This window comes from Microtus oregoni, unplaced genomic scaffold (assembly GCF_018167655.1).
Source record: "Microtus oregoni isolate MIOR12 unplaced genomic scaffold, Mior012 000019F_ref0000042, whole genome shotgun sequence".
Classification (NCBI taxonomy): Eukaryota; Metazoa; Chordata; class Mammalia; order Rodentia; family Cricetidae; genus Microtus; species Microtus oregoni.
The window spans coordinates 38,498,135-38,510,546 of NW_024543078.1; positions in this window are offsets into that span (position 1 = coordinate 38,498,135).

Sequence of the window (12,412 nt, forward strand, 5' to 3'; positions counted from 1 at the left end):
AGTTCAATTCCCAGCAACCACATGGTGGCTCACAACCATCTGTAATGAGATCTGGTGCCCTCTTCTGGTGTGTGGGCATACATCAAGGCAGAATGTTGTATACATAATAAATAAATAAATCTTTAAAAAAAAAAAAAAAAGAAGGAAGGGCTTATTTAGTCTCCAGAGGGGCAAGTATATCATCGGGTGCATGTGGCTGGTCACATCGCAGGTCACACTGTGTCTACAGTCAGGAAGCGGAGCCATGAACACTGGCAGCCGGCTTGCTTTTCTCTTTTTATTCAGTCCAGGATCCCAATCTAATGATGATGGCACCCACATTCAGGCTAAGTCTTCTTGCCTCAGGTAAATCTTTCTGGAAACTCCTTCATGGACACAGCAGATGTGTTTCCGTTGTTATTCCAAATCCAGTTGTGGTAACAATTTTCTCCTGGGGTGGGGTGGCTAAGCAACACTGAAGCACGATTAATAAAAATTCAGAGACAGAAATTGGGGTTCAACCTGAAGAACTGAAAAGCAAAGCAATCAGCCATTGGCTCTTACCTCTATCTCAGTCTGAAATGGCCATCCTGCCTCCAGGAATCTCAAAATAAGACTGTCTGTGAGCTGTCTCCTCCTGTCTTATATTCCTGTCTAGGGCTGGGATTAATGGTGTGTACCACTGGGATTAAAGGATGCACCATCAGGTTTTATGGCAGCTAGTATGGCTACTGGGATTAAAGGTGTGTGTTACCACTGCCTGCTCTGTAGACTGACCAGCAGAGCTGTTTTACTTTCTGATCTTCAGGCAAGCTTTATTTATTAAAATACAAATGAATGCCACTACACAACACTTCCTCTCAGAGCCTTATGTGGTTTCAATGACAAACCAAGGTTTAATTCCAAATTGATGGTCCCCCTGGGGAAGCAATAAATTTATTAGGCTACTTACAGAGCATAAGTGGGGCTGGCCACACAGGAGCATGGTTGACCTTAAAGCAGCCACACTAGGGCTGGAGAGATGGCTTAGCGGTTAAGAGCATTGCATGCTCTTCCAAAGATCCTGAGTTCAATTCCCAGCAACCACATGGTGGCTCACAACCATCTGTAATGAGGTCTGGTGCCCTTTTCTAGCTTGTAGGCATACATGTAGACAGGATATTATATACATAATAAATAAATTAATTAATTAAAAAAAAGCAGCCACACTAAACGTTCCTTACCCAGCATGGATGATGACATTCCCATGGCTATGTAGATGGAGCCCCTCCCAGTCTTCCCCAGCCTGTATACACTATCGCTCCAAAAAACAGCTAGGTGCAATTTGGGCAGAAGTGCATACACCTGGCTAGAAGGAATGGCTAAATAGTCAGATGAGAGTACAATGACCCTTCATGCTCCTTCCGTTTGAGGAAATGTCAATAGGTAATAAGCCCAGCTATGATGATCCTGCACAGCAGACACAGCTGGTCTTAGGATGGTGGTTCTGCTCAGAGGACAGAGCCATACCACACAGCCAGGATGCCAATGATATAACCACCACACATGACCCAGTGACTTTATTCCTAGGTATAGACTGAAAAGAATGGAAAAAGGTCTCAAGAAGACACATGAACACCACTACTTTAGGTTCACAAGAACCCAAAAGAAGGCTGGCAGGCTGGAGAGATGGCTCAGTGGTTAAGAGCATTGAGTGCTCTTCCAAAGGATCTGAGTTTGATTCCCAGCAACCACATGGTGGCTCACAACCATCTGTAATGAGGTCTGGTGTCCTCTTCTAGCCTGCAGGCATATATGCAAACAGAATATTGTATCCATAATAAATAAATAAAAATATTTTTTAAAAATTAAAGAAAAGAAGGCTGACCCAAGACCCAAGTGCTTGTCAACAGTGGACAGGAAAGCTGCATTTGAGGGAATATTACTCCATTTAAAAAGGAACACCAGACACATCCACAATATGAATAAACATTGAGAAATTGTGTGGAATAAAGTGGGCCAGTCATAAGAATGACAATACATGAAGGACACAGAGTCAGTGTTGTGGGATATTTGTACTCTGTGTGAAGATATATTGTTGTGATCAGTTTAATAAAGAGCTAACAGCCAACAGCAGGGCAGAAGGTATAGGAAGGACTTCTGGGCAGAGCAAGAGGAAGTAGGAGATGAATCTAGGTCCACTAGATACTAACCTGTATTTCTTTATTATCCTAAATATAATCCTATAATAATCAAACTTATCATGTTAGGTATGTTTTGGAGGTCAAACAGAGATTTTCTTTTTAAACAGAGGTATATTTTAAATGGATAGGCGGTCTTCAAACACTTCAAAGACCTACAGAATATGGCATTTAAAATGTTTTAATAACGTAAGTCTTTTCATGACAGTGAGACATGTCTGCTCCTGGAAGCACCAATTTACTTCAAAAGATGATGAAGGACATCAAAGAACTTCCATATGGAGTTGCTTTCAATGTGGCAAAGCTAGCCATTTCTGCAAGAAATTGCCCTTTCCTAGACTGCTGATAGTATGCTGTCCAAACTGGACATGCAGGACACAAAAGAAAGTGACTGCTAAACTTCGCCAAGGCAAAGCAGGACAGTCCTTCAAAATTCCTACTTCACAAAAAAGTCTGCCAGATAGTCTACGCCTGTAGGCTGAAGATGGATGCTCCAACATTGCAGAGGAAATGTGGGTGACTGCCCAGGCAGTCAGATGTCTTTGTCATTTCTATAGTTTTGGAAGTTGCTTATTCTATACTTCCTGTTTACTCAGGTAATATTCTATCCTTCTCATATCTTTTATGGGTTTGAATATTAGATAGTTATAGTTACAGTTTTCCCTGTTACCACATTCAGAAAAGAAACTCACAAAAGTAGTGTAAAGTATATAGGGTTGGGAGACATAAAAGCTTAAATTGTTTATCTAAGAAAATGACTTGAGGTCTAAAAACAGTTTTGGGGTGGTAATACAAGTTAGAATAGAAAGTAAATTAGGTACAAAACTTTGGACTCACCAAGATAGGATATATAATGGAGTTGAATTTTCCAATACTAATGGACCGGACATTGTAAACAGAATTCTTACCTGATAATTGTTCTTACTATATATGGTTTTACTATGTTAGAGTTAGAACCTTTCCTTTTTATTTACAAAAAAAAAATGAAGAGGGAATGTTGTGGGATATTTGTACACCATGAAGATGTATTGTTATGATTGGTTTACTAAAGAGATGAACAGCCAATAGCTAGGCAGGAGGTACAGGCGGGACTTCTGGACAGAGAGAAAGAAAGTAGATGAATCTAGCCATGCAGAAGACACCACGGAAACATGGGACGAGTGGAACACACAGAATGGGAAAGAGGTGAAAGTCACATGGTAGAACGTAGATTAAATGGTGGTCGTGGTTGTACAAGTTGTGTGTACTCATTACCACCGAACTGTACACTTAGAAATGGTTAAAGTAGCAAATTTTACCACTACTTTCAATGAAGGAGTTACCAAAGTCCAGCCTGGTTTGTTGTATTTTGTGATGACAGACCAAGCTGCCACATGGCTTTAGGGGATAAATAAAACAGGAGTAAAATCCCAGCTCCACCTACGATTTTAATTAACAAATTCAGGAGACTCCAAAATGCTCTACTTGAAAATCTCCCAAGGTGCCTTCCTGGGGCTCTGTGATTTAACCACATGAGGCCCCTACAAGGCTGGAAAAAGAGCATTGAGCCCCAGGGCAAGCCCACCTCCACTACATTCTGTGCAGGAGACCCCACAGTCCTTGGGGTAAGCCCAGTAATATCAAAGGTGTCTGTCTTCCATTCAGAGTTAGAGGGTTTCTGGTCCCACCCTCAGCCCTGATCACCATAGTGCCAGTGAGCCTAGGACATGTGTTATAAGCATGGATGCAGACTCCAGCTCAACCTGGAAAGGCCAGTCTTTAGACCACCCTGAATGATGCATGGATTTCACCAGAGACCCTGAACCAAGAGAACTAAACTGGAGTGAGTCCTCTCACATATGTCTGTATATTCACAGATCCTAGTACTGCACAGATGAAATGTTTACCCCAAACCACAGATCATTCTATACATATGCATACACATGTGCCTGGATATGGATGCAGAATGCACCTGAGTATATACACATCTACACAGTTACATAGATGCACATAGTACATACACAGAAACACACACAGATCCACATACAAACAAACACAGGTACATGAACACATATATCTGAGTTCACACACACAAATAGGTACATATAAGTTTATAGACCCCTCACAGACAGAGGTAGGCACATAGCCATCAGGCACATATTCGTGGCTATGTGTGTAGGGCTATGCAGTGTATACACATGCACAAGCACAGAGGCACAAAGATGGACATGATACTTGTATGTATGTACATATAATAGTATGTGAGTGCCCACTTTCATGCGTACACACAGTTCTCTATAGACGTCATTATTTAAACTAACACAAGAAACCTAACAGTTCAGAAGAGGATCTTAAACTAAGCCAGATGGTCTGGAAATCCGGAGATGCTCTCCTAAATTATTACTAAGCCAGAGAGTTAATAAAATACGGTGACAGACTATTTTATAATTATAGTGAGAGAGCAACTGCACGTTCATGGAGCAGCTTCAGGGAGTTGGCGGAGAATTCACAACCTTAAATGTTTTTATTACTGAGCAAGAGCGACTGAAAATAAATGAACTAAACATTCGACACAAGGAGGGAAAAACAGAACAATAAAGTAAATCCACAGGAGGCAGGAGGGGGTAAAGATAAAGGCGGATTAATGAATTGGAAACAAGAAAAATGGGAGTGACTGTCAGTAAATCCAAGAGCTGGTTCCTCTAAATAAATAAATAAATAAAATAAACAAACCTTGGGCCAGTCTAATCAGCAAAGAGAGAGACACACACAGAGGCCCACAAGGATGCAGAGAGGGAGTCAGAGCAGCAAAGGAGATTAAATGTGACAAGTTAATACAGCTGATATTCTTGACAAAATTGAACATTTTAGGACAATATAAATTACCAAAATTAACTTAAAGATGCTTTAAAAAAAAAAAAAAAGTCCAAGGCTCCAAAGCCACAGAGAAACCCTGTCTCGAAAAACCAAAAAAAAAAAAAAAAAAAAAAAAAAAAAAAAAAAGTCCAAGTCCATAACTGCAGAGCAATAGGAGGTGTGTCGTGAGCCTCCAGCTGGTGATGGGGTAGGAACCCACCCCTCAGAACGACCTCTGTGGGACCTAGGACACCTCAGGGAGGGGCTCTCTGGCAGTGGGAGGTGAATGGCAGATGAAACTGACTGAGCCCCTTCTTGGGGCACTGGTTGGTGACTCCTGTGAGGGATGGGGCTTCTTCCTGGCTATGTAGATGGCTGAGCTGGAGGTTGAGGACCTGAGGCCATGGTGGACACCACCTGCCTGTAGCCTTGATTTGGGGGATGATGGGAGGGGCCTGTGTTTTTTGTGCAACCAGAACCCCTTGTTCAGGTGTTGGGAAGAGAGCAAAGTGTGCAGGAGGAGAGGATCAACTGAGGCGGTTCTAGATACCCTCTGAGCTCTATTCACGTCCCACATGGACTTGAGTATGAGGCCATAATCCCCACATACTGTCCAGATACCAGGGAGCACAACAAAGAGAGAGGACCAGCCTCTGAGTCAGCTCACAGATTCTGTCTGGTTTCACATGGATATCATATGTGCCGTGTGCTATGCTTTGGGAGGGGTCTTCTTTTTCTCTGTTCCCAGACACTGTGAAGGTTAGTTGAGCTTGATGGTGAATTCCTGTAATCCTTGCACTCTGGAGGAAGAGATTAAGAATTCAAGGTCACCCTTGTAAAGGATCATGATTTCCTTGCTTTGTAGTCTCGGCCATAAACTCACCGTCAGGTGGGTGAGATGACTGAGCAGGAAAGGGGCCACCCACTAGCCTGACAAACTAAGTCCAATTCTCAAAAACTGTAAGGTACAAGGAGAGAACCGATGCTGGACGATCTCTGACTTCCACATGCCCAATAGGACACATGTTCTTAGACACTCATGCACATGTGTGGGCATGCTCACATGTGAGCATACACAACACATAAATGCAATATTTAAAAAAATATGTATGTCTGGGACCTGCAGAGGCCAGAAGAGAATGTTGGATCCCCTCGCACTGGAGTTAGAGATGGTTGTGAGCTGCTACGTAGGTGCTGGGAATCAAAGCCAGGTCCACTAAAAGTACAGCAAGTGCTTTTAGCTGCTAAACCTTTCTATACCCCATAAATGCAATTTTTAAGGTTTTTTTTTTTTTAAATCATGCAGGTGGTAGTAGTGCATGCCTTTAATGCCAGCACTCAGGGGGTAGAGGCAGGCAGATCTCTGAGTTCGAGGTCGGCCTGGTCTACAAAGCAAGTTCTAGGACCCAGGATAGACAGAGCTGTTACACAGAGAAACTGTCTCAAAAGTCCAAAAAAACAAAAACAAAAACAAAAAAAAAAACCTCCTCAAAAAAAGAAACATAACAAATAAAAAAAATCCAGGGCTGGAGAGATGGCTCAGTGGTTAAGAGCATTGCCTGCTCTTCCAAAGGTCCTGAGTTCAATTCCCAGCAACCACATGGTGGCTCACAACCATCTGTAAAGAGGTCTGGCACCCTCTTCTGGCCTTCAGGCATACAGACAGAATATTGTATACATAATGAATAAATAAATAAATATTTTTAAAAAATCCAGAGTTACGCTTATCTTTTATTTATTTATTTATTTATGTGAATGCTTTACTTGAATGCATGCATATGCACCAAGTGCATGCCTGTCAGCCCCTGGAACTAAGGTTACAGATGGTTGTGAACCACCATGGGGTGCTAGGAATCAAACCTGTGTTCTCTGCAAGCACTCCTAACTGTGGAGCTGTCTCTCCAGCCCGCTGTATCTCTTTTTTCTAAAATAAAAAAGCAAGGTCTTACTCTGTAGCTCAGGCTAGCCTGAAACTCATGATTCTCCTGCCTCAGGATGAATGCTGATATTAACAGGTATACACTACCATACCCAGCTCAGGTCAGGCATTCTTTATAACAAGATATCTAACTACCATTCATACAAGCTTATGGCCACAGGACTATCTGTGGGTTCTTTTTCCTCTGGAGTCAATTTCTGACAGTATCTTCTCAAAGTGTAGATGGAAGTTTCTGTCCTGCCTGGTATCACAGCCACTCAGTCCTAAAGAAACACACAAGGCTTATATTAATTATAAACTGTTTGGCTTATTAGTTCAGGCTTATTAACTAATTCTTATAACTTAAATTAACCCATAATTCTTGTCTATGTTTAGCCATGTGACTTGGTACCTTTTCTCAGTGTAGAATTCTAATCTTGCTTCCTCTGCATTTGGCTGGTGACTGCATCCCTGCCTTTCCTCTTCCCAGAATTCTCTTAGTCTGGTTGCCCATCCATACTTTCTGATTGGCTAATGGTCAGCCAGCTCTTTATTAAACCAATACAAGTGACAAATCTTTACAGTGTACAAAAGCATTATCCCACAGCACAAAGTTCATCTCCTCTGAGCGGTCTCTGATGTCCTCTCCTTTTCCTGTGACCTACCTTTTTGCCACTGCCCCTCCTTCCATTCCTATAAGTGTTGATCATTTTCGAAACATTGGTCAGTCTGATGGTTAAGTTTTGATGTCAATTTGACACAAGCTAGAATCACCTGGGAAGATAGTCTCATGGAGGATTTAGATCAGGTTGGCCTGTGAGGGACTGTCTTGATTTTCTTAGTTGATTTAGGAAAGCCCAGTCTCTGTAGGTGGCATCACACCCTGGCTTTGGGTCCTGAGTTGTGTGAAAAGTAAAGTGAGCTGAGCACTAGATATGCACATATTAACATCTCTCTGCTCCTGACATGGACGTAAGGTGACTGTTGTTTCTGATTCCTTGACTTTCCTGCTATCATGGACCATCACCTGAAACTGTGGACCAAAATAAACCATTTTGTTGTGGTGGTGGTGGTATTTTATTATAGCTACAGCATGCAAGTAAAACATTTACACACATAAAGTAAATAAATAAATCAAAAGATAAGTATGGCTCTGTATGTTTTTTGTTGTTTGTTATTTATGTTTGAGGGGCTTTTTGTTTTGTTTTGTTTTTTTTTTTTTTTTGGTTTTTCGAGACAGGGTTTCTCTGTGGTTTTGGAGCCTGTCCTGGAACTAGCTCTTGTAGACCAGGCTGGTCTCGAACTCACAGAGATCCGCCTGCCACCACCGCCCGGCGGCTTTTTTTTATTTTTGTATTTTTTTTGTGTTTGGTTGGTTTGGTTGGTTTGAATTTTGAGACAGTTTCTCTGTGTAACAGCTCTGACTGTCCTGGATTCTGGAACTTGCTTTGTAGACCAGGCTGGCCTCAAATTCAGAGGTCTGTCTGCCTCTCTGCTGAAGTGTTGGAATTAAAGGCGTGATAATGAACCAAGACAGTCTTGTTCAGCCATAGGCATAACCTGCTGGTCAGTTTCCCTGCCGCATGGTGGTCAGTCTCTTGTATTTCTGCTCTCATTTTATTTCTTCTCTCCCCTTAAAGGTTTATTTCAGCTTTGTGTATATAGGTATTGCGCATATCTGTGCACCACTTGTGTGCCCAGAGGCCAGAAGAGGCACTGGGTCCTTTGGAACTGGAGTTACAGACAGTTGCAAACTGCCATGTGGGTGCTGGGAACCAAACTCAGGACTTCAGAGCAGCCAAGGCTCTTAACCACCTTGCCATCTCTCTAGGTCCTTCTCGTCATGATTTATTTTTCTCCCTCATTAGGCAAATGACTACTGTTTAGCGTCTCCTGGGTACAGATCAGGAGCTAAGCAGTTTGTATCTTTTGTTATTTTTTTCTAAAATGGATTTTTACTGTATAGCTCAAGCTGACCTGAACTCCTTGGGCAGAGAACTGGTGGCAAGCCTGCCTCAGCCTCCCGAGAGCTTGGATTGCAATCACGAACAACTATGCTACAAGGTTTTCCCACTTCTGAAGGGTTGAGGATGGGGAAGAATACTCAGGAGGGCATCTATGGCTGGTAAAGCCTGGAATACTGTCTAATGCTTGGAAAGAAAGAACTTGCTGTTTTCAGTTCTCAGACTGGAAACTATGTCATTCACACTTTATTTCTTTCTTCTTTTTTTTTTCCCTAGTATAATCACCTCAGATTATACATTCTCTTTCAGATACAACTTCGTATGAGTTCTGGTGTGCAGCCTCTCCTCCAACAGCAATCCTAAAGATTTTCTGGTGGTTTTGGTGGGTGGGTAGGGTTATTGTTGAGTTTTTCTTGTTTTGTTTTTTAGTGCTATGGATGAACCCAGAGCTTCATGCATGCCAGGCACATGTGCTCTGCTGCCGAGCCAGGCCCAGCTCAGTCACCAAGCCACACCTTTGGTCTTTCTCTGGCAGATTCTCGGCCAGGACCCTATTACCAAGCCATGCCCTCTGCCTCTTACCAGTAGAGTTCAAGTCAGACATTTACTGTCAATGCCCCAGCCCTTCACGGATTCCAGGCAAGTACTCTACTGTCCAGCTATGCCCAGGCCTCACTGGAGGAGTCTAGGCAAGTGCTTTGTCATGGAACCCAGCTAGTTCTAAGTGTCTTCTCTAATTCCTAATTTTCTTCTTTGACCTATGAGTTACATAAGTGACTTTCTTGTGATTTTCTTTTTTAGGATTTATATGTGTGCATGAAAACATTTTTGCCACTTGTGTGGGTGCCTGTGGAGGCCAGAAGAGGGTGTTGGATGCCCAGGAGCCAGGATTACAGGAAGTTGGTAGCTACCTGATACGGTGCTGGGGCTGAACTCAGGTCCTCTGGAAGAGCAGTAAGTGGTCTTCATGGCTAAACCATCTCTCCAGTCTTATCAATTTTTTTATTATAGATTTATTTGTTTATTTATTATGTGTACAATATTCTACCTCATACCAGAAGAGGGCACCAGATCTCACTATAGATAGATGGTTGTGAGCCATCATGTGGTTGCTGGGAATTGAACTCAGGACCTCTGGAAGAGCAGCCAGTGCTCTTAACCTCTGAGCCATCTCTCCAGCCCTTCTTATCCATTTTTTAAAATGAAGTTTTCTTTGTTGTTATAGAGGTATGATCAGATAGTTACGGATAAGTACCAATTTCTTGACATGTATTGATATGTTCTCCTGACCTATGCATGGTCACACTTTGACGGCGATTCCCCATGCCTGAAAGGCTGTGACTCAATTGTTAGGAGCACCATCGGGGACACACTTTGACTGTGATTCCCCATGCCTGAAAGGCTGTGACTCCATTGTTAGGAGCACCATCTGGGACACACGTGAGCTGTCTGTCTTACTGCTCACCAGAATCCCCACTGGGACAGGAAACTGGTGACTTTTTCCTTTAATCTGCACTGTTTTGTCATGGAACTTTCTGAGAACAGCTACATTTGTGGTTTCTTCCTGTTCAGATTTTAGTCTGTTTTCACTTCTGTATCTGAACTCGTGTTTCCATACTATTGTGCCCCCAGACCCTGTTCTCTTCTCTGAAGCCCAGGTCCCCTTGCTGCATCCAGCACCCCAAGCTTGTCCCCAGAACCTTTGCACCATCTGTTCTCCCTAAGCAGAACACACTTCCTCAGATGCTTCCCCACAAGACAAGAGCAGGAACCAGTCACAAGGCGGATGCCTGAAACCAGGTTTTCTGGTGAGCCTGAAGAGGTGTCTGTGCCGGCCAGACCTGGGTGAGGTGTCAGGCCACAAGGCCACATTATGTTCAGGATCCACTGCCGTGTCTACACCAGCAGGACCTGCTCCATCTGAGCCCCACAGGACAGGCAGAAGTGTCTGAGCCAGGAGAGGATATCTCCTTTGAAGATGGCATTCAAGAAGCAGGAGCCAGTCAAGCAAGGGGAGCTGCTTAAGCGCCTGAGGGTCCACAGCAGGCTGGACGGGCAGCTGCCACGGTATGTCTCTGCCCCTCATAGCAGTAAGAGTCAACATCTATCTCAATGGATTCAAGAATAAGCAAGCCTCAGTTTGTCCTTGAAAAACAGTTGAGTCTAACAGATTCTAACATGTAAGTGCCTCTGAGATATATAAATCAGACAAGACCCACACGATGCCATTGTTCGGGGACAGAGGTGGACTAGAAAGGTAGAGAGGGTGATAAACAGGGGAAAGGGCTTCAGCTTCAAGATATTCAAAGTTTTAGGCTGGAGAGACGTCTCAGAGGTTAAAAGCACTAGCTGCTCTTGTAGTAGGACCTGAGTTCAGTTCCTAGCACCCACATGGTGGCTCACAACCCTCTGTAACTCCAGTCCCAGGAGATCATCTTCTGACCTTCAAGGACACCAGGCATAGTTACACATTCAGGCAAAACACACATACACATTACGTAAGTAAATGGTAAGCTTAAAAAATAAAGAACGCATGGAAAGTTCTGGAGCTGGAAGTCACACAATTATCTTGATGTCGCTGAACTGTGTACCTAAAAGCAGGACACTTGCCAAATGACAGCTCTGAGGATGATGGGAAATCAGCCTCACTGAGAGATGTGGAGGGCAGAGGCAGGGTTGTACTCCTATCTCGATGCTGCTGGCACAGGTGAGGATGCAGGAGGAAGTCTGGCAGGCTTGTAGCTAGCAGCAGCCTAGCTGCAGTCAAGGGGCAGGAAACAAGGCACCAATGAAGATTCAAAGGAGGACTCCACCCAGGCTGAGGAGTTAGGGTGGGGCTCAGAGGCCCAGAGCAGGAAACAGGCAACTGAGGGGAGGCAGGCAGGGGCAGCTTTGGGAACAGAAGAAATGGTAAGCAGGTCCAGTAGCCTTTGTGAGGCCTGAGTTCTCTAAGAACTAAAGACGCATGGCATTATCACAAGCAGACAGGTGATAGGTAGCCTCAGCTGGGCTTGACTAAGCAGATAGCCACTCAGGCATGCAGATGGTGTATAAAACAAACCAACTGTCCCTATAGTCCTCTATGAGATTAACCCCTTTCAGTAGGCCAGGTGGCTAAGAGGCCCGTGTTGACACAGGGAATACTGAGCAGCCTTAGAGAAATGTACTCAGGGTGACAGGCCAAGGAATGGGTGAGCTCACACAGGATTCTAGTGGTCCACAGCAAGGGAGCAAGGACACTGGTTATAGAGCTGAGATCAGAAACCAGAGAAGGGCAGTTCCCAGTGCTAGGCCACAAGCCTTGCAGGGTCTGAGTACCTGGCAGTGCTGACCCTCATCAGCCCTGGAAATGCCACATTGCACAGCTGGTTGCAGAATTATGAAATCACATTTGGCAATCCTTGGCCTGAGTGAGTCCTCTGAGTAACACACACTGTGATGAGGGCCACTAACCAGACCAGATTGTCCTGGAACTAAACACTAAAGCTTTGGTGTGGCCATGTGAACTAGCTGGGTCACTGCCTGCCTCACAGGGC